The sequence below is a fragment of the Dipteris shenzhenensis genome, chromosome 13 (assembly GCF_047967505.1).
Source record: "Dipteris shenzhenensis isolate YYH24624 ecotype China chromosome 13, Dip_SZ_1.0, whole genome shotgun sequence".
NCBI classification, from domain to species: domain Eukaryota; kingdom Viridiplantae; phylum Streptophyta; class Polypodiopsida; order Gleicheniales; family Dipteridaceae; genus Dipteris; species Dipteris shenzhenensis.
In genome coordinates, this window is record NC_141608.1 from 49,420,267 (window position 1) to 49,444,413 (window position 24,147).

The following is a 24,147-nucleotide window of genomic DNA, read 5'->3' on the forward strand; positions in this document are numbered from 1 at the left end:
AACATGCTATATTACAAGATGCTTCAACAAACGAGCTCCGACCAACGTGACATAATTGACAATCTCCTATTTAAAAAAAGAGTGAGTCCATAATAAAAAAATTAACTTATTCATCTCTGATAATGCAGGGTCTAGAAAGACATGCACAATCATGCTCATTGTCCAAGAATGGCAACTAATATACCCTCACAAGGAAACTATAGACACTGAGTAGCTGCAAACTCTTTTACTATCATACACTAAAAAGGCAGTAAGAGGAATTGGTGTAAGCACAATACATGCGGCCCTCCACCTACTTTGCTAACAACTGCATTTACAAGCCTTTCTTCATACAAATTGGAAACTCTTTTCACTCTCTGCACAAAAACATCAAGCTAGTAGTTATCGATGAAGTTTCATTGCTAGGAGTAAACACATTTACTACTGTTGTTTGCTGATATGTGCATGTGTGAAATAAAGCACAACCACGACATACCATTCAGCGGAGTTTACATCCTCCTTTCCAACAACTTATGCCAAGTGAGTCTTATAAAAGATTCTTGGATAATCTGTCAACATCAAGAGGAACATCAACAATGGGTTCCTGTTGGAGAACACACATGCATTACTACGAGCTAAGAAAACCAATGCGCCAACAAGAAAGACCATTCCTTGATTTTCCAAATAAGATTCCTATTGGGTCACAAACAAACGAGGACATTTCCATATTAAACAGTCTTTACATAAGGGTCGTCTCGCACCTCATCTACACAAACGTAGCTAAAGATAAACACAACGACTACATGTTCCAAAAACTAGAAATGGAACCACAACTTTAAAAAGCAATTGACCAGAAGCACAAGGCTTGCAACAAAAAATTAAGCATCCCATCCGACCCAATAAGTACTGCTGGATTGCACAACGAGCTAAGATTAAAATTGGGCGGCAATTTAGATATCATTGATAGCATTGTAAATTTTTCCAACATACCATTGGAAATGACCATTTGAAAATTGCTTGCAAGACACAATTCTCGATACAACCTGCATTGGTAAGAACCATACACCGTTCTCATCACGGCCTAACCATGGACTCAATTACCTTTGGCCCATCAAACGTAAAAACACACAGCATTATTTACACAGCTCTATCATGAGTATGGAACCCGTCTAATTTGTGTCTTTTGCATAGAATAGAGCCACACAAGGTAAGATTATACCAATAGTATTACAAGAAATACATAGCCTACAATCGAAATCTTCATGGCCTTCTCAAACAGACCGTTTTTACAACAAAATAACAGAACTAAAAGCATAATACAAAGTTTGAATACCAGGTCTTTTCGTTGCCACAAACAATATCTCTAACAATCTGAGAACATCATGAATGCAATGATCCTATGTCTACAAGAAACTCACGTTGACCCATCAAATGATGTAACACTACCGCAATTTAAGAACATCACGAAAATGAAAGGCTTGGGCCTTAGCACATACTTCCAAAAAAACATGAAACTCATACAGACATCATACATTTATGTGCAAGGTTGCGAATGCCTTCTCAAACCTTCTACAATTCATGAAGCACAATAAAATGAAATAGCTTATCATAGTGCCCATAACAATTCATGGGTCCTTTATTGACCACATATGGACAACGTCAACAACAACCAATGGGCATGGAACATCTTTCATATACTCGTTGGATCGGACCACTCACTAATATATACTTTAATATGCTAATACTATAACCACACAAAAGAAAACTTTAAAAAAGACATGGAAACCCAGCCAAAACCCTTCCACTACACAAACAAATAATTTTGTATACTTTTAGCATGGCCTTGCTCAAACTTTATGTACAATATGGCCCCATCCTTTTGACAACTACTATAAATCTGACCTCATCCAAAATAAAGAGAACAAGGCAGGCCACTTGAACTTTGTTCACCTTGTTTTTTTAATGGGATTATCTCTCTACATCTACCTCTACCTCTACACAATGTATATAATTAATGAAGTTCTCTCTCTAGTCTCCCATAAAGTTTCACTAGCTCCCTCACAATGGCATCCCATGGTTTACCCCCTTCACTGAATCCCTCCATCTTTCCCCTAGAACAACTAGTAAAAAAGTTACATGAGTTTAGCTAGAAAAAAACATTTTCAAAAGAGGGATTCTTAATACACATATCCTTTTCTTCATGAATATGGAATATGATGAACACACTACCAATACAACAAGTTTGCATATTTGCTTTAGGGAGCACCGTCTCACAAACAAGTAGAACGAAAAACTGCAACATCTTGACTATGAAAAAGAAGTTTCAAAGGAGGTATTGTAGCAAAAGAGGAAGCTTGAAAGAGGTACTGTAACAAAAAGAAACTTTGAAAGGAGATATTGCAATATCTAGGCAAGGAAAAAGAGTCACAGACAAGATTTAAAAAGTCATGAGAAGAGAATTTTAAAAAATTTCACCCATACACATTCAACGTTGGGGTCTAATGGAATCTTTGTCCATAGTTAGATTCTTATAGGATGCCTTTTATGGTCTAAATCTTGTCTCTCTTGAGAACTGAGGGAAATGCTTGTAAACACCCCATGTCCCCTTGTGTGTGTCAAAACCAAAACTAAATCTATGCTTGTTGTTCAATTGAAGATACATATATTTGATCGTTTTTATGCAATAATTGAGGGTTTTATCTATATTCTCATAAAAATAAGCAAATTTCAAAACAATTTCTTCACACCCCTTAAAATAAAATTGGGTGGAAGCATTGTAGGCTATAGATAAATACATCCTTAACAGTTGGATTCCAACTAAAACTAGTAGCTAGTATTCAAGTAACATGAGTATGTATCCAAGCATATCAATCCACAAAGGGTAAGGTGGTACCAACATGTTACATTTGCATGAGAAAAGGGTAAGTTAATAGTAGTATGAACCTCATCAAGTAAGATCTTAGCGGCGGCATTGGTAGTCAACAAGCAGGTTCTAATGGCCCTAACATTTTTAGCTGTTCCTTGGAAGGTCACACATCCTTCTCAAGATTAATATGGAGCTGATGGACAATAACATCACTCAGTTCCAAGTTCTCCCCTCATTCTTGTATTCATCCACCATGAAAGAGTGAGTTGAGCAACACTCCAAAATTTCACCCCTAAATATGTTAGCATTCATTTGCATATTATATTACTTTTGAGTACCACCCAACCCTCTTGCATCCTAAGTTGTGTTTCCCTAGTATCTAATAAGCATAGTTACAAGGGAAAGGTCTGAATTTTCTCTAGCCAGTTCCCACACTTTCAATGACTCTTCACAATTCAAAAACAGTTGAGATGTATTATCCTATCATTTTGAGGCATCTATATGATAACTATATAAATCTTTTAAATAACTATAAAAATACCCCATCCAACCTAATGTATCTATGTTGCATGTTGAGGATGATTGCTCCACCCATGTGGACCTCAACCAAGAAGGGTTAGTAGACCTCTAGTTAAGGGGGGTTACATCAACAAGTAGTGGATACTTTTGTAACTGTAGGGACAATTATAACTGTCCCTAATAGCATGTAGTAGTGGCCTTATCCACCATATCATTTCAGGGACTATGTCTGTCCTGATTGTTATCTGACGGAATGCCATCAGATGTTGTTATAAGCTGATCATCACCTCTTGCTATAATACAAACTATACGCAATATTTCTACTCTACAAACAATTGTCTCGGCTATTTGTATGCTTTGTGTTGTCTCTTTCTTTTTCGACATTAGTTTAATTTAAGTCTGACCCTGGCATTCCCATTGCTAGGAGTGGATATGTGTAGGTGTTTTTCAGTCTTTTGGAGATACCACTAACATCGCATTATGCCACTCTCCTTTAACCTACTAAAGGTAAAAAAAACTTCATTGATATTACTATTGAAGTTCTCTATCCATTTTCTACATCTAACCATTTATGTTTTGGAGATCCCGCCATAGACTTACTCCCCTTTTGTCCATTTGTAATGCATCTAGTACCTAAGAGGTGATACATTCCAGATAACACAAAACCATATGGAGTCCTTGTCTTGGTAAAGGTCCCTAAGTTCTTAGCTAATCATCCCAAAGGCATGTTTATGATGATTACTTAGCCCTTTTAAAACATCAATAACATACCTTGGTAGGAGTATATTACAAACACCAAAGGGCCAAAAAAGATGCAGCAAGGTGAGAGCTAAAATAATGGGATGCACTAAACCTTAAGATTTAAAGCCTTGATGCTAGGGCTAGACAAGGGGATGTCCAAGTGCAAGCACATTTAATTAGCCTCGAGAGGGAGGTGAGGTTGTAGGAATAAGTTAGGTTAGATGATACCAAAGTGTATTTCAAAGCTTGGTGGGTAGGCTAGATAGACAAGACCTACCCAAGAAACCTTCAAGTTGATCAAGAAAAAGAAATTCCCTCTCCTTTAAAAAGGTAATGCTTCTTTTGCCTCCCCAATAGAGGAGAAGATGAAGATTGTGTTGAGAGTTCACGCTCAACATCATGTGATCACGTGTGCATAGCACCATCACGTGATCATATGTGCATAGCACTAACCTTATAGAGTGCTATAAAGGAAAGGGTTAGATCCCCTAACCCTAACCCTAAAAGGGTTTGTATATATTCTATTTTTTCAACTAATTCTAGTGTACAGTTAGTCATTTGTGGTGTGCTCTCTAGCTGTGCCCTCTCTCCTCATCTCCACTCTTCTCCTCCCCCCTCTTCATATTTTGTCATGGTATCAGAGCATGGTTCTGCCTTCCGCTGAGGCACCATCCTTCTATGAGAGAGAGACTTATGTTCATGAGATTTCCGTGAATCTCATCCATTTCCATTCATTGTGATTTGAGAGATTTCTATTGAGAGACCAATTGAGAGAGATTGACTTTGAGAGAAAGAAAGAGAGTTCTACTTGTGGTCTTCTTTGTGAGATATTCTCCTTCTTCAGGTGAAAGATCTACTGAGAAGGAGAGAATATTGTTCTACTCCTATTTGCTTGCGAAAGAGATAGAGAGAAAGATTTCTCTCGAGGGATAGAGAGAGAGCTCAAGCTCTCTTTGCAAAAGCACACTGGCTCTACCTCATCTCGGCCGGTTGGTATAGGTAGCCTCACACTACCTACTTCCGTCAAGCGAGCCTCTCCAACGGCGTTTCCCTCATCCTCCTTCCAAGCCTCACCTACCAGCAACAACAACTGACGAGCCCAGCCTCTTGCAAGGCTCCCTTCAACGGCTGCTTATCCATCATCGGCGGCTCAGCCCATCTCCTACAAGCAACATCTACAACAAGCCGCCGCCAAAGCCACCGCCAACAGCAACGCCAGGCTTCGTGCAACCGTTTCCAACACCCATGGCCGACTAGCCTGTCAACATCAAGCTTCCTACGCAGTCTGTCACGGGCCTATGGTTCTCTTAGACCCAGCCTTGAAGGCTCCAAACGAACTATTATCACCAAAGCTCCATCGGACTACGCCTCCAACGGGTAGGCTGGTATCAGACGACTCTCCAAGGCGCCATCTACACGAGCTCCAGCATAGCTCTAGCAAGCAATGCTCCAACGCTCTTGCTCGCTGCCTCCCGACGGACTTCTGTTCACAGGCAACGACCTCACAAGGCTCTACCCACAGCTTCCACACCCGCTCTGCACACCGCCTTCTACTACAAGCAACGACAACGCTCCTCCAAATAGCGGCCACCATCTCCAGCCCGTATGTGCCAGGCCTCTGCGCACCACCATCCAACACAACGGCCACTGCTACCTCTTGCACCTCCTACAACGAGCAACGAACTTTGTAGCAGCTCTCGTGAGCTCCTAGCTGCCGCTAACAAGCTGCGCCCAAGCACCTCCATTGACGGACTCCCGAACTAGTCCAGCTGTAGCCAACAGCAAGAAGCACATGTAGCGGCGAGCTCCTACACTAGCTACGGCCGACCAACGAGCAGCAAATGCGGCTCCTCTTCATTGACCATCATCGGCGAAGACGACGGAATCTCAAGATTCCGTCGGCATCTCAGAGATTCCAACAGAACACTTCCGGTCGCCCTCCTAACGATACGTGGCGGATCAAATATACCTACGGTTAGATTAAAGTAACCTTACTAGGTTGGTATAGTAAAGTTTACTTGGGTTGGGTTTGGTTGGCCAAATTTGTGCCACGTGGCAACCTTATCCTACCCACGTGCCACGTCACCACATTATCTTGACACATGGCAATCCTTATCTGACATGTCATCAGGCACTCGGATGTGCCACGTGTAGCTATCTTATCCTCTGCCACGTCACCATTGCCATGTCATCAACCTATCCTCACTGCCACATCATCACCGACTGCCATGTCACCTGCCATGTCATCAGTGACACGTCATTCTGCCATGTCACCTGCCATGTCATCAGTGACACATCATCAGTGCCACATCAGCATTGCCACGTCACCTTGCTGACATCATCTGTGCCACCTCAGCACTGCCACCTCAGCAGTCCAGTCAGCACTGACCTCTGCAGGCACAGTCTCTTGCCAGGCACACTGTGCACACACTGCATGTGCACACTCCTGCCACCTCAGCACAGAGCTTCACTAGCACACCTCTTGCTAAGCACAGTGCCACATCATCACTGCATGTGACTCACAGTGACACATCATCATTGAGCACCATTTGCACTCCTTTTGCCCCTCCACCTAGATCAAGTCATATCTCTTGATCCAGGAAGAATTTGAGGGTACTCCAAAAAGGAAAGTCGCTCGGTTTTTCGTGCTCTACGCGCTCGTTACATCACGCGCACATTTTGGCGCAAGTTACACTCACATTTGAGCCTCACCGGCAAAACCACTTCCTTCACGCACATTTGCCTCTACATCGACGCATCTGACCCAGCACTTACAAAGAACAAAAGAAAAGGAATTATTTGCTGCTCTTTCATCGATCGACGGTTGGTTTAGATCTAGATCAAAGTAGACTAGATTGCCATAGAGGGGACGCTTTGAATTCCCCAAGTTGCCAATCTAAGCCATGCCCGAAATTCCCGACTAGTACCTACTCGGAGTCAGTCCATACGCTCACATCCGATTTCACATCATTACATTACCTGAAACCTTACGTTCATCAATACAGTGAGCAGACTTCAGAGTTCAGAGGCATTGCAGATTGATTCATTGGGCAGATAGCACTTGATTTCACACACACATGCCACCATTGTAAAGCCTATTTGGCTATCTCACGGCATCGTGCACATCATTTTTTAGCCTTGTAAAGCCTCTTGGCTATTCCCGGCATCATTGCCACAAGCCTTGTAACACAGATCAGATCTTATATACTGCAGTTCTATCTTCACCGACGGTACAGAGATTTCACTTGGCATCTTCAGTGTATTTGCAGTTGATTCATACAGAGTTTTTTAGGACACTTTTGAGTACATTATTTGCACCATGTCGACTAGCAACCTCAATCTGGAGGCATCTGCTAAGTTAGACAACTACAATTATGGTACATGGAAATACCGAATGGAGACCATTCTTGTGCTTCAGGACAAATGGGAGTATGTCGATGGATCCATACCTAGACCATTGGCCGATCCAACCACCAGTAGCTCTACTCCATCTGTTGTCACAGCACCAGAAACGGGATCTACATCGGGATCTACATCTACACAAACAGTTTCCACACCAGTAGCAGATCCTGCCATTGCCCAAGCTCAAGCAGAATGGGATAAGAAAGACAAGTATGCCTATCACCTGATTAAGCAGAATGTGCAAGATGTCATGCTAGGACAGCTCAACACAGTCAAGACATCAAAAGAAGCATGGGATATGTTCGCAGCTCTCTACGAGTCCAAGAACACATCCAGGATTCTCACCCTGAGAAACCAGATCAACTAGAGTTTCCACAACAGCAGTGAAACCGGTCATGCTTATGTACTCCGCATCAAAGACTACAACAATCAACTTGCAGCAGCAGGAGAGACTATGAATCCCGCAGAAATGGTTCAAGTAATCCTGAATGGACTAGGAGAAGGATATGAGAATATAGTCCAGAGTATTGCCATCCAACGGCAAATTCCAACACTGGAAGAACTTCAGTCAGTTCTACTTGGTGAAGAACTTAGGACTCAGGCCATTCAAGCACGTAAAGGTCATTCTAATGATCATGCATTCACAGCTTCAGACAGAAGCAGAGGCAAAGGCAGAAACAGAGGTAGATCATATCAGAAAAGTGGTCATCATCAACAAAATCAAAGTCAGCATCAGCATCATCCTCAGCAACATCAGAATCAGCAAAGAGGAAATCATTCCAACTGAGGAAGATTTCAAGGATGAGGGAATGCATCCACCAATGTGTCAAACATTCAATGCAACTATTGTCACAAGTTTGGACACTATGAAAGAGATTGCCGCAAGAAGCAGTACGACTAAGGCGGTCAATCCAGCAGTAATCGAGGGAATTCCCGAGGAAGAGGAAATCATCGTGGTGGACATTCTAGTCATAGTCATTTTGCAAATGAACATGGCAATATGTTTCTTGCAAGTGAGGAATTGCATCAGACTGATACAATGCACCTAGACACTGATTTTAATCCCAAAGAAGATTTCAGCTATCAAGTCGATCAAGTGGAACAAGATCCTTGGTACATCGACAGCGGTGCATCATCTCATATGACAAATCATCAGGAATGGTTCACAGAAATGAAGCCATTAGAAGGTCAAAAGAATGTCATCTACACAGCAGACAATACACCGAATCCAGTTCAAGGGATAGGTGTTATCCCTATGAACAATTTCACTGGTACAAAAGGATTAGTCAAAGATGTGCTCTATGTTCCGAAGCTCAGCAAGAACCTTTTGTCAGTAGGTCAAATGACGGAACACAACTACAAAGTCATCTTCGACGGTGATGAATGCACTATCAGAGACAAATCCAAAAGAGGTCAGCTAGTAGCAAAAGGTGTCAAGGAAGGACGCTTATACAGGATGCTAGCTACAGTACCAGATAAGCATGCCATGTCAGCTCAAATGCAACAGATGCCACTATCTGCAAAATGGCACAAGAGATATGGTCATGTCAACTTCAAGTACTTGTTAGATCTCAGGAATCAAAATATGGCAATTGGGATTCCGAAGCTACAGTTTCTTGGAAAAGTTTGTGAAGCATGCTGCTTCGGTAAACAAAAGCGAACCGACTTTGTCAGAAGTACCTCTCGTGCACGAGGTATTCTTGATTTGATTCATACAGATGTATGGGGTTATGCCCAGACCCGCAGCATCAATGGTTCACTTTATTACTTGACCTTCATCAACGACTACAGCAGATATTGTTGGGTCTACTTTCTGAAAGAGAAATCTGAAGTGTTTGCCAGATTTCAAGAATTCAAAGCCATGGTAGAAAACCAAACAGGCAGAAAGATTAAGGTCATGAGATCAGACAGAGGAGGTGAATACATGTCTTCAACCTTCATGAATTTTTGCAAAAATCATGGCATTCAAAGACAATTCACATGTGCAGATACTCCTCAGCAAAATGCAATAGCTGAAAGGAAGAATGGGACTTTAGCAGACAGTGCTAGAGCAATGCTTAGTGAAAAGCATCTTCCGAATCAGTATTGGGCAGAAGCAATAGCTACAGCTAACTACTTGCTTAATCGGCTTCCTACCGAACCGATACAAGGTATGACTCCTTATGAAGCATTCACTGGACACAAGCCACGCATTGGGCATCTCCGCATATTTGGTTGCATAGCATATGCCCACATACATGATGATCATTGCAGGAAATTGGATGCGAAGTCATGCAAATGCATCATGGTTGGCTACAGTGAAGAAAGCAAAGCATACAAATTGTATGATCCCATCAACCGCAAAGTCATTATCTCCAGAGATGTAATCTTCGATGAGGAATCAGAATGGAAAACCTCACCTACACAGGAGATAGAAGCATCACTTCACAGTCACCTATAGAACAGGTTGATGAAGAAGAGCAAGAATTGCCAGCAACACCCCAAGCAGCATCACAGCAGCTCAGACGGTCTACTAGGGAAAGCAGACCACTAGCCAGATTGACATATGCTCAGAAAGGCAAAGCAATTCAGGTGGAAACCACCAACTATGCTCTTATGACTACCATCATGGCTACAGAAGAGCCAGTGTACTTCGAAGACGCAGTAGATAAGCCAGAATGGCAAACTGCTATGAATGAAGAAATGGATGCTTTGTATAAAAATAACACTTGGGAATTATGCGACCTTCCACCAAGAAAGAAGACCATAGCCAACAAATGGGTATATAAAGTGAAGTACAATCCAAATGGTAGTATTCAGAGATACAAAGCCAGATTAGTTGCAAAAGGATTTGCACAACAATATGGCCAAGATTATGATGAGACTTATGCTCCAGTAGCAAAGATGGATTCCATACGGTTCTTGATATCACTAGCAACACTCAGTAAATGGAATGTGTATCAGCTAGATGTCAAAAATGCATTTCTCAATGGTTATCTAGACGAGGAAGTCTACATGCAACAACCAGCCGGTTATGTTGAACCAGGAAAGGAGAACAAGGTTTGCCATCTCAAGAAAAGTCTCTACGGCTTAAAGCAAGCACCCAGAAGTTGGTACAGCAGAATTGACAAGTATTTTGCTGATCTGAGATACATGAAGTCCAATGCAGATCATACTCTCTACTACAAAGTTCAAGGGGAAGATATTACTATTGCACTTTTGTACGTAGATGATCTAATTGTGACAGGAAGCAAGGATAGCTTCATCAGAAAACTAAAACAAGACTTATCTGCAGAGTTCGACATGAAAGATCTTGGACTTATGCACTATTGTCTTGGAATTGAGTTCTGGAGAGATTCAGATAGCACATTCATGAGTCAGCTCAAATATGTTGACAGTCTCCTGAAGAAGTTTCATATGGCAGATTGCAAGATTGCAGCCACTCTCATGGAACAGAGTTTGAAACTTACTAAAGATTCAGAAAAGCCTACAATCAATGATAGATACTACAGGCAACTCATTGGATCTCTTATATATCCGCCGACAATCACACGGCCAGATATTTGTTATGCAGTAAGCTCACTAGCACAGTTTATGGCAAATCCAAAACAGTCTCACTAGAATGCAGCCAAAAGAGTCTTGAGATACATCAGAAGTACAAGACAATTTGGGATAGAATACAGAGGAAGTCATCCATGGTTGCATGGATACTGTGACAGTGACTATGCTGGAGATCATGAGACCAGGAGATCGACACAGGGATATGCATTTTTCCTTGGTCAAGGTGCTATATCATGGTTGTCAAACAAACAGCCAACTGTTTCTTTATCTTCGACTGAAGCAGAATATAGGGCACTCACTACAGGTGCATGTGAAGCTATATGGCTCAGAAGACTATTGTCAGAAATAGATTACTTTGATGAGTCAAAGCCAAGAACAACATACTGTGATAATCAATCGGCTCAAGCATTGGCCAAAAATCCAGTATATCACTCCAGAACAAAGCACATTGATGTCAGAGAGCACTTCATCAGAGAAAGAGTGTTACTTGGTGACATCACACTGTAGCATTGTGATAGCAAAGAAAATGTTGCAGACATCTTTACCAAACCACTCGGTAAAGAGCTATTCGAGAAACACCGACTAGCTCTTGGTTTGATGCAGAGGAAGGACATTCCCATTAAAGGGGTGTGATGGAATGTAATGCTCAGTCCTTCTTCGATTCCCCAGAATCATCATCTTGAGGGAAGGCCTACTTCATGATGTTGATCTTGAGGGAAGGTGTTGAGAGTTCACACTCAACATCATGTGATCATGTGTGCATAGCACCATCATGTGATCATATGTGCATAGTACTAACCTTATAGAGTGCTATAAAGGAAAGGGTTAGATCCTCTAACCCTAACCCTAAAAGGGTTTGTATATATTCTATTTTTTCAACTAATTCTAGTGTACAATTAGTCATTTGTGGTGTGCTCTCTAGCTGTGCCCTCTCTCCTCATCTCCACTCTTCTCCTCTCCCCTCTTCATATTTTGTCAGACTGTTCAGCACAATTTATAAAATCTATTTTCTAGGAACAATAGTTACGAGAAGGGAGATGGTGATAGCTAGTTAAAATGCAAGTAGGCAAGGGACAAAACTATTCAGAACTTTGAAAAAATATTTTTGGAGGCCCCTGTAACACTAATGGAGTTGAAGCAAGTTGTTGATGTTATGGGAGGGTTATGGCTGATGGAAAAACCCTAGGTAAAGCAGGACTACTCTAGAGGTTACAAGGTCTTTTGGGGACTTTTGCACCCTCCCTCCTTCTCCTTTGGTAGGAAAGTGTCTCTAGACTCAGTTGCTCGGGCACATTAATGGGAGAAGTATAAAGTTGATTCCTAAATAAAGGTTGCAACGAAAGGGGACTCAAAATTGGAGACCTTTAACCATGCTCAATACAACTACAAATTTTTTGTCAAAGCTTTGGGATTGGGAATTCAACTAAAGATAAATAGGTGGGTTTCACTAGAATAGAAGGGACTCACTAAGGGTAGACATCTCTGGGAAGTTATCATTAACATCTGGGGTGCGAACATGCCAAAGACACCAACCACAACATTTGTTTACTTAAGGTTGCTCTGGTTTAGGCTCTCTAAGACATGGGGCATATCTGGAGAGCCAGATGCACAGAGGCTATGGAGGGTACTCAGGTTCATCCCTCGCACACATTGGCTAGTATCTGGACAGACATCGTACACACTCTGATGGCCGTATGGACGGGTATGCAGGGGGACTCCTGTGCAACCTCAGCTAGGAGGGCTTCTTTCTTCAGGGAATGGAAGGATTCTCCTTTCTTCTCTGAAACTACTACAGGGTTGAGATGGCACTTTCAGCCTCAGCCTTGGCTTTTTTCCACCTCACTCTGAGGGGTTTTTTATTTATCCTCATGATTTCATGATGTATTTTGCTTTGAGCTTGCTCTCGCGGGTTTTTGTTCCAAGCAATCGTCGGAGCCAAATGGCCTCACAAGTAGCGGAACATGCAACACAATACTCTGCCTCAGTAGAAGAGCCTCTTACTGCTCCAAGTGATGGCAGCAGAGCCGAGATTGAAACAATACCCAATGGTGGAACGACAAGTGTCGGAATCTCCTCCCCAGTCGGAGTCACTCCAACCTAAAAGCTAGATCCTCGAATGTTGTCTGGATTGATAAAACAACTCTCGATGTGAGGTATTTGAAGATAACGAAGGATTCACAGACCGGCATCCCAATGAGTCTTCTTAGGTGTCTGCATCAAGGAACTGAGAAGACCAACAGAGTAACATAGATCTAGTCTAGTATTGAGGAGCCAAATCAAATAGTACCTCACTAGAAAGCGCTTTGGCCAAGACTTTTACGTTGTATACATGAGATTTCTCATGAGTGTTTTTTGTTTTTAAAATATATGTGTTGAGCGCTCTTACTTGCTACTTTAGAATGCCTTTAAAAAAATATCTGTTGATCGCTACTACTTGCTACTTTAATTTAGAATGGCTTTTAAAAGGTGAACTCTCTCTCTCTCTCTCTCTCTCACACACACACACACACACACACACAAAAACACACACTTTCTACCCTTCCTCCATTTTTTCTCTAGTTTCCCTCCTCCGCCCCCCCCCCCTTTCCCCCTTTCCCCCCCTTCTTTAATAAAAATTTCCCTTACCTTCCTTTCCTCTTATTTTCCTTATACGCAAGGAGCTCTAGTCAGATGATTATCGGAGGACACACAGGTGAGGCCTTTCCTCTCTCTCGCTCAGTCTGCCAGGGCTGCCCACTAGCTCCCTTCCTCTTCTTATTCGTAGCGGAGGCTCTAGGCTACTACTTGAGATCACAAGTGGCGGGTCTCACCTTCAAATTTCATAAGCTATTCAAGGAAAAACATGTGAACAATTCCTACATTGGTGACCTCCTTTACTATGTGTACAAGCAAGTGCACCTGAATTGTCAAAATGCTTGAGAGAAATGCTTCTCAAGCAAGCACATAGATGCAATGAAGTCCACCCTAGCCTTCTTGATGCTCAATAAGGAGATGGATCTCATATAATATTCACATGCCCGTATAAGATTCAAAATTAAATAGAATATAAGGCAATGTGATAGTAAGAATACCTCACATTGCCACAGCTCACTGCCTAGGGGATCTTTAGAACAGGGGCTAACAACCAAGTGGGGGGACTATACAGCCAGTGAATCCCTCACGGAGTGAAGATTAGAAAACACCTGCAGGCCAAGCCTTGCAGAAATGAGCACGCCTCTCGATAGTCACCCTGGAGCCTGGAGTCCCATGCTCCTAGGTGGACCATAGAGTGTAAATGATATCTTGCTAGATGGCAACCAAGGTAGTGTCAAGCCTCACCTCTGCCTCCATAGGTAGTCTGCTCCAGTGACCAAAAGACCCTGTTGGACCATTGTGCCCAGCCAATGTGAGTCCGCTGCCCAAGCATACGTCCCTCCTGATCTCTGACCTCTGGGTGCCACATAAGGGGTTGGTGCTCAAGAAGGATTTGAAAGTTTGACCTACTTGTTGGATCGGGCTGATCAAGAAGACGAGGAAGCTATCATTTTGGATTGGATGGGAGCCCTGGGCTCCTTAGCTGTCAACATGGTGGAACTATGCCAACAAGAAGATCAAGAAGAACACCTACTTGCAGTATCAGAAATCCACCCAGAACCACATGGTCTAGCTGAACTAGTTTACGAAAGGATGCCCTTTGGACTTTGCAATAGTCCACACATGTATAAGAGAATGGTCACTAGGGGTACTACAGTAGACACCACTGATCATACTGAGGACAATGATGGTACTACAGTAAACATTGAGGATCGTCCAGTGGCTGACATGGAGGACATTGGTCAAAATGATGCTGACAATACTATAGGATACAATGAAGGATATACTGTAGATGAGGCTGGTACTGCACAACCCACCAATGGTACTCCAGAGTATAATCATGGTATTACAGTGTACAACCATGGTACTACGGTGTACAACCATGGTACTGCTGAGTGCAATGATGGTCATACAGAAGACAGTAACACTAATGAAGACGAGACTGATGGTGATGGTGATGGTGATGGTGATAGTGATTTAGAAGAAAGTGACATAGACATTACTGAACTTGAGGAGAATCACCACCAACAGTTTGAGGTCTTGGGGGGTACAGAGGTGAGGACATGGCCAATCTCACTTTGCTTGACCTTTTCTTATCAGAAGCCGACCACCCCTCAATTCAAGACCTTCCGAAAACCACTTATGAGGTGGAAGGCTTACCTTACTGGGGCATGCTGAAATAGTCACCGAGGCATCAAAGGCATACAACATCTGCAACATCTACTGATTCTACATCTCAGTCAATGCCTGAGAATCCCACAGTTACTTACCCCCCATCTTGGTTGAGAGAAGTGGAGGGGGACTTTCCCCTTGAAGATACTCCAACACATACAGGACTGAGAATGGGTGAACCAAGTACCTCAACATCCCAATGCATTGCCCCTATTGATGAGGCACGGAACTGGTGGTATCTCAACATTGGAAGTGAGGACCAACCCAAGCATTTGAAGTTAGCCACTTGGGTTTGGGAACATGACTATCTTCTAGCTGCAGTCACCGACCTTTTTAAAGAATTTGTGGATGTCTGTGCTTGGTCCTATAAGGATCTGAAGGGGGTGCCGTTGATTTCATGGAGCATCCCATCGACTTATATCCGGATGCAGACCCTGTGATTAAAGGTCCATACCACATGAATCCCACCTACGGCAAGGCAGTCCAAATAGATATATAGAAAATGGAGCAAGCAGGATTAATCTACCCAGTGGATTTCTCTGATTGGGTCAACAGAATTGTCATTGTACCCAAAAGAGAGACCGGCAAACTTAGAATATGTGTTGACTATCGGAGTTTGAATGCTGCAACACGACATGATAGGTTCCCCCTTCCCTTCACAGATAGAGTGTTGGAGATAGTGGCAGGACATGCTTTATACTCATTCATGGATGGATATAGCGGGTACAACCAAGTCCGAGTGAAAGAACAAGATTAGCCCAAGACTACCTTTGTCACTCAATGGGGAACATACGCCTACTGAATGATGCCCTTTGGACTATGTAATGCCCCGGCAACCTTTCAACGACTTATAACCAAACTCTTTCAAGAGAATATCGGGAAGTTTCTTGAGGTATTTCTAGATGACTTCTCTGTTTTTAATGGTAAATCGGCCTCCCATCTTGATCCGGCCATACAAAATGATCATCTACATAAGTTGAGATGGGTCTTTGATAAGTGCAAAGAAGTGCACTTGTGTTTGAACCCTGATAAATGTTTCTTTCTCGCCCTCCCCCGAGGTGTTCTCCTTGGTCATATTGTTTCTGCTGAGGGCATGACCATGGACCCAACAAAGGTAGAGGTGATCATCTCATTGCCCATCCCTCGTACACCCAAAGAGGTAAAGTCCTTCTTAGGGCATGTAGGATATTACCGAAGGTTCATACATTTCTATGCCAACATTGTTATTGCACTGATAGAACTCCTACATCAAGACCGATCTTTTGTTTGGGCCACCCCACAACAACTAGCCTTTGATGATCTGAAGCATCGCCTCGTGAAGGCCTCCATCCTTAGGCAGCCCGATTGGGATGTAATTTTTCATGTCCATGTGGATGCTAGTGGGTGGGCAGTACGTGCTATACTGGCTCAACCTAACCAAGATACCAAGATTGATTTGCCAATCTACTTCGCGAATCGACAACTCAATGGAGCAGAACGCAATTATAGTACCACAGAAAGAGAGGGCCTCAGCATGGTTTATGCCATGACCAAGTATCATCACTACCTCTTGGGCAACAAGTTTGTGATCATCACTGATCATCAAGCTCTTAAGTATTTATTGAATAAGCCTACTCTTGGTGACCGGATAAGCAGATGGATTCTTCTTTTTCAAGAATTTGAATTCGACATTGTGGTGAGGGCTGGCAGACTGCATCAACCTGTAGACCACTTGTCCAGGTTACATTCTAGGGAACCAGCCAATGGTATCACCGATGAATTACCTGATGTGGGCTTGTTCAGAATGTTGGCACTACCTGATGAATGCCTATTTGTAGTGGATTGCTTCCCACCATGGTATGCCAACATAGTACACCTCTTGTCTACAGGTGGCTTTCCTCCAGGATTAACTCCAACAGAGAAACGCAAGTGGATCCTTCAAGCTGCTCCTTTTAAGTTGATTGCAGGTCAATTGTACAAGCTCGAGAAGGACCAGATCTTGAGACGGTGTGTGCTTCTGCACGAGACACAATCCATTCTTGAAGAGGCACATGCTGGCATAGATGGAGGGCATATGGCCTCAGATGCTACTACTAGGAAGATCATGCGAGCAAGGTTCTGGTGGCCCAAGCTCTTCCGCGACTGCCATGATCATGTGACCAGATGTGATTCATGTCAACGAGCGGGCCCCAAGCCTACAAGGCATGAGTACCTCCCTCTCAAACCATTCACTCCGGTGCCTCCCTTCTATCGCTGGGGATTGGATTTCATTGGACCCATCTCTCCTGCCACACGCCGAGGGAACAAGTATGCTCTGCTTGCCACCGACTATGGAACCAAATGGGTCGAAGCCAAGGTAGTCAAGAACTGTACAGCCCTGGTAGTAGCCACATTTCTATATGACCAGATCATCTCTCGGTTTGGTTGTCCTGTTCAGTTGAGTGATAGAGGGTCTCACTTCCTAAATGACACCATTGCTACACTAGTTTACCTGCTACAAATAGTTCACAAATTTTCATCTCCCTATTACCCATGTGCGAATGGTCTAGCTGAGAGCTCAAATCGCACAATGTGCGGGATTGTTATCGACTTTGCCTAAGTTCTTTAGCTGATTGGGATGACATACTTCCAGCTGCTTTATTCACATATCGAACTGCTTACAAGGCGAGTACTGGGTATTTACCCTTCGAGCTGGTTTATGGACTGGAGGCTGTTATGCCTTATGAATTTCATCTTGACACCCATAGGATTCTTCCAGACAAAAATGACAACTTTGAAGCCTACATAATGGAACGCTTGTGGATTGCAACACTCATGCTTCTCATGCCAGTGGCCTTTGGCCTCCAGTAACACCTCCGGAAGGATAGGAACCCCTCCTCTCAAACAAGGGTACTCTAATGTAATTACTCAGACTGGGGATACTCTAATGTAATTACACTGAGTGGGGGTACTAGGACATAATTACATCAGAGTGGGGGTACCTTGATTTAATTACTCTGATCTAATTACATCATAGTAATTACAGTGATGTAAATACAGCAGAGTAAATACTCTGATGTAATAACATTAGAGTACTTACGGTGCAGACTACCCCACTGTGATGTAATTACATCAGACTGGGATATTCTGATGTAATTACATCAAAGTGGGGTACTCTGATGGAATTGCATCAAATTCAGGTACTCTGATGACTACTTTGATGTAATTACATCAGAGTGGGGTACTTTGATGTAAATCCATCAGAGTGGGGTACTCTGATGTAATTGCATCAGAGTGTGGTACTCTGATGTAACTACATCAAATTGGGGTACTTTGATGTAATTACATCTGATGTAATTATATCATATGTGATTACATCAGATTTAATTACATCTGATGTAATTACATCATATTGGGGGTACTTTGATGTAATTACATGAGAGTGGGATACTTTGATGTAATTACATTAGATTGGGGGTACTCTGATGCATCAGAGTGGGGCTACTCTGATGTAATTACCCCCTCTCTTATTATGTACTTACATCAGAGTACCCCCATTCAGATGTTATTACATCAGAGTACTCCTATGTAATTATATCAGAGTACTCTGATGTAATTATATCAGAGTACCCCCACTCTGATGTTATTACATCAGAGTGGGGGTAATCTAATGTATATACATCAGAGTGGGATACTATGAGTGGGGATACTTTGATGTAATTACATCAGAGTGGGGGTACTCTAATGTAATCACATCACTGTGGGGGTACTCTGATGTAATTATATCAAAGTGGGGGTACTCTAATGTGTTTACATCAGAGTGGGGGTAATCTGATGTAATTACATCATCAATGTACATCAGAGTACCCCACTCTGATGTAATTACATCAGAGTGGGGTACTCTGATGTAATTACACAGAAGTAGTAGTATGATGTATCAGAGTGGGATACTTTGATGTAATTACATCAAAGTGGGATACTCTAATGTAATTACACTTGAGTCGGGTACTCTGATGTAATTCCATCATAATAGGGTTCTCTATAACTACATCAGAGTGGTGTAGTCTCATGTAATTACATCAGAGTGGGGTACTCTAATGTAATGACATCAGAGTGGGATACTCTGCTGGAATTGCATCAGAATCGAGTACTGTGATGTAATTACATCAGTGGGGTACTTTGATGTAATTACATAAGAGTGGGTACTCTGATGTGACTACATGAGAGTGGGGTACTCTGATGTAATTACATCTGATCTAATTACATGAGAGTGGGGTACTCTGATGTAGTTATATTAGACAAGGGTACTCTGATGCATCAGATTGGGGGTACTTTGATGTAATTACCCCTCTCTTAAGTAGTTACATCAGAGTTCCCCCACTCTAATGTAATTACATTAGAGTGGAGGTACTTTGATGTAATTGCATTAGAGTGGGGGTAATTACATCAAAGCAGGGGTACTCTAATGTAATTACATCACTCCGGGGGTACTCTAATGTAATTACATTAGAGTGGGGGTACTCTGATCTAATTACATCAGAGTGGGGTACTCTGATGTAATTACATCAGAATGGGGTACTCTGACACTGATGATATTACATCAAAGTGGGGTACTCTGATGTAATTACATCAGAGTGGGGTAGTGTAATGTAATTACATCAGAGTGGGATACTATGATGTAATTACATCAAAGTGGTGTACTCTAATATAATTACACCAGAGTTGGGTAATCTGATGTAATTCCATCAAAGTGGGGTACTCTGCTCGTGCTCGTTGCTCCTATTGGACATTTGTTGCTTCTGCCAACCTCCTTCCGATGTTGAACTCCGATTCCAAGACCACTCAAATTCTCATGGTAGGATGCAGTCGATTCCTTTGGCTCAGGAACTCTTTGCGCCTAGCCACATATCTTCTTCTTCTTTCCAAGTGTGTGTCAACCATTGACTAAGGTAGAAAGCATCTCAGTAGCAATCCGAATACTTTGTGTCCCACACATCGACCTTCAAGCACACCACCAAACTATGCCACTCGTCTGGAGTCACTTAGAGAAATTTACTGTAGTAGCCCACAATTCCCAACAATTGTTTTACTTCGTTATCACTTATTAACATGAACCTCACTAACCCCAACACTAAGATTACTAACTCAGTTCTCTAAATCTCTTGAGCTAACAACTCCTCAACCTCGCAGTTCAATTGACCCTTTCCCAATAAGATCGCCAAAATGTTGACGGTTCAATTCTCTCACCCGTGTGGCTAACTTAGAAAAGGTACACAATGTTAACCCAACCCAGTGTTGTGCTCAATGAAGATGTCTCTCTTCAATCCTAAGTACGATGTACTCAGGTGATAGAGCTGAAGACAACTTTAACACTCAGAGTTCGGGGTTAGTTGTCCATAGGAGAGCCGTTTGTGTTGGGATATCTCAAGGTGTATGCCTCAGGCACACCTTGGTTTCTATGTGTGTGTGCTAGAGGCACAGTTAGGTGCCCATAAGCACAGTTAGGTGGTGATAGAAGCCACATAGGATGATTGAGAGAATCAAGGAGCAAATTGAGGAGATGATTGTGGAGCTCAGAGGTCATCAGTGATGTCAGTGATCATGTAAGAGGTGCCTACTTAAGGACCTCATCTTTCTTCATTCCATAAGCAAGAATTCTGAGTTTGTGTTCACTCCATGCTTTCTTTTCAGTTTACCAACATGGTATCAGAGCCCTTTGATCCCCCTTGAGCCCATTTGTGCCACATCATCTTCTTCTTCTCCATCTTCTTCTTCTCCATTTTCCTCCTTCTTCCCCAAATATTTGAGAGCTTTGTTCTCTACCTACAAATGACCTTTGCCCAAACCCTCTGAGCTGCAAACTCCTCTTGTATGGGCGAACTTCCAGCTACAAGCTTTCTATGAAATTTTGACTGTACGTGAAATGCCAACACTCACACTAATCGACAAAAATTCATGCAATTTCGCCTGTGTACCTATCTATCTACAAATTCCTCTCAGCCTGTGCTGGATGACACTAAGGGAAAGCTGTTGTTGAAATCTGAGCAGCAATGGTTGCATATTAAAGGAGAAAACAGAAAAAAACCAGTCGACTTTGAAGAAGCTAGCTATGGCGACCTGACAGGAATTGTGCCTCTCCTCCTCAGTGGATCTTCTCTAGTATAAGAGCTTTCTTTTGCTTCAAAAAGCCCCTTTTTCTTTGCTTTGGAGAGTGAGATACAAGCCCTCCAAGTTCAGGCCTCTGTTTTTGATAGTTTTGACAAGGTTGTGAATGTGATGCTACATTAGATGCTACTTTAGCATTTCTGAGGTTTTGAAGTTTTGAAAAGCATTAGTACAACTGTCGCTACAACTTTCTTTTAAGTTGCTATACCTGGATTTGATTGGAAAGCTTTCATTTAGCCCCTCTGTGAAGCATGTAAGTGAAAGCATCATTGATTGAAATTTGATCACAAGTCTTTGCTACATTAAATGCTTATATTTTGAAGCTTTTTAGTTGTTATTCTAGCCTTGTAAGGGAGAAGACATTGCCCAATTCCTGGGTTAGACCCTCTCATGGCTACCATATTGAATATAGATAAGTTCAATGGGAAGGGCTTCCACACATGGCAGATGAAGGTCAAGTTTGCATTAATGAGGGAAAACCTCTGGGGGCTTGTCAAACCGGCTTCTACTTCTTCTTCAACAGCCTCCAATGCTGGAGAATCCTCAGCTCTGACATGCCTGGCAAGAGATCCTGCTAGAGAGGAGAAAGCATATGGCATCATTGCTCTTGCTTTAGGAGATGACTATATTCATCACATCTCTGACTTAGAGTCTCCTTCAGAAGCTTGGCAGAAGCTTGACATTATTTTTGGTGCTAGCTCTCACATCTCAAAATTATCACTTAAGATTGCTTTCTTTGAATTGAAGATGGTTAGTGGCACTCCTTTGGCTGCCCATGTCAATTACATGTGGAGTCTCATGACTCAACTTACTTCTATCAACTCTCCTATCACTACAGATGATGCTATGGCAGTGTTGCTCAAGAGTATGCCTGAAGATTATGATCATGTTATTACCACTTTGAAAAATCTTCCTAATCCTAATCTTGAAGGTCTTATCTCTGCTCTTCAAGAAGAAGAAAGGCACATGGAACTCCGGAAAGGCAATGATATAGCCTATGCCATAAAAATCCAAAAGGGCAAGTTTTCACCTTGCAATCATTGTGGGAAGACTAATCAACTCTCAAAAGACTGCTTCAAGATCAATCCATGCAAACACTGTGGCAAAAACAAACATCATGAAAAGTTTTGTAGAGCCAAAAAGGAAGCAACTTCAAAGACAGAAAATGCCAATCTACTTTCAGTTGATGTGCCTCCACAAGATGAGGCATCCTTTGAAGATTATGCTTTTTGAATCATCTCCATGTATGCTCCAAATCTCTCTTTTTGTTGAGTCAAGGTACTCAGCCTGGATAGTCCTCCAAAATGAATGAAATAAACTATTGTGTGTTTTGTAAACACCTCTGGTCACCATATGATGTAGGCCATGTGTATGTGTTTTTGCTCCATGGTACCTCCTGCAGACATTGTGTGCATGTACATGCAGGGGAGATAACCATTGGAAGGTCTTTTGTATCCCTTTTGTTTACCTTACATCCATGGGAACCCTTTCTAGCTTGAGATCCTAGCCATTGATAGATCCATGACCACCATGAGATGGCATGTGACACCTTGTGCTAGCTGCATCCTTGACATAGCCTGAGGCATTCCCTTGAGGGGGGGTTTTGTTGGGATATCTCAAGGTGTATGCCTCAGGCACACCTTGGTTTCTATGTGTGTGTGCTAGAGGCACAGTTAGGTGCCCATAAGCACAGTTAGGTGGTGATAGAAGCCACATAAGATGATTGAGAGAATCTAGGAGCAGATTGAGGAGATGATTGTGGAGCTCAGAGGTCATCAGTGATGTCAGTGATCATGTAAGAGGTGCCTACTTAAGGACCTCATCTTTCTTCATTCCATAAGCAAGAATTCTGAGTTTGTGTTCACTCCATGCTTTCTTTTCAGTTTACCAACAGTTTGGTGATGGGAGAATACCGAGTTGTGCACACTTAAGAGAATACTAAGTGCAATTCATCAACAAAGACAAGCATATGGACAAACGCAATCAACTTGCATTGATGTGTACAACAAGTCGTCTCGGCTTGCAATGAACACTCAATAGCTCCCTATCCTAGCAAGCTCAAGTCAAAGGAAGAGAACTCGGCAAACTGCTCTCTTGTTCTCTTCTCTGCATGTTACAACTGCATCATTTACCTAAACAAAACTGCCTTCTAAGAGTAGTAACAGCCGGTGCGTCATGCCGCCACCACTGATTGGTCGATATGCCACAATCTCCTACACCTTCGCTACAAAAAGGTGCTCGATTCAAGGCTCCACCGCTTTCAAGTGAGTCGACACTCAGCCTGGTCCGAGGGCTAACAATGAGGCAATGACTGAAGATTAATCAAGATAAAGTTTGGACATGAGTTTCAAGGCACAACACGACATTCACATTATCATAGTCCCAAGAGGACTATAGATTGTAAAATCACGTAGTTAATGTCTTGCTAGTGTATCATTTTGATTTGTAATAGTTTTTAGATTTGGGGCTTCATTTACTCATACAAATACTACTACTTGATTTTGGTATGATTAGTAAGTCTTATGTTAATGGGATCGAGATGGAGGTTAACCCAAATGGGATAGCCCATCCTCAACATCCATCCATACATTATGCTTTCCATTGTAATCATAGCTTTTTTGTGAGGATCTTATGATGAAATTTCTCTCTTCAGTGCTTGTTTTAAGCTAGAGATTTACATTGTCATCCATTTCAATTTATTTCTCCTACATGGTTATATACACATTTAGAGG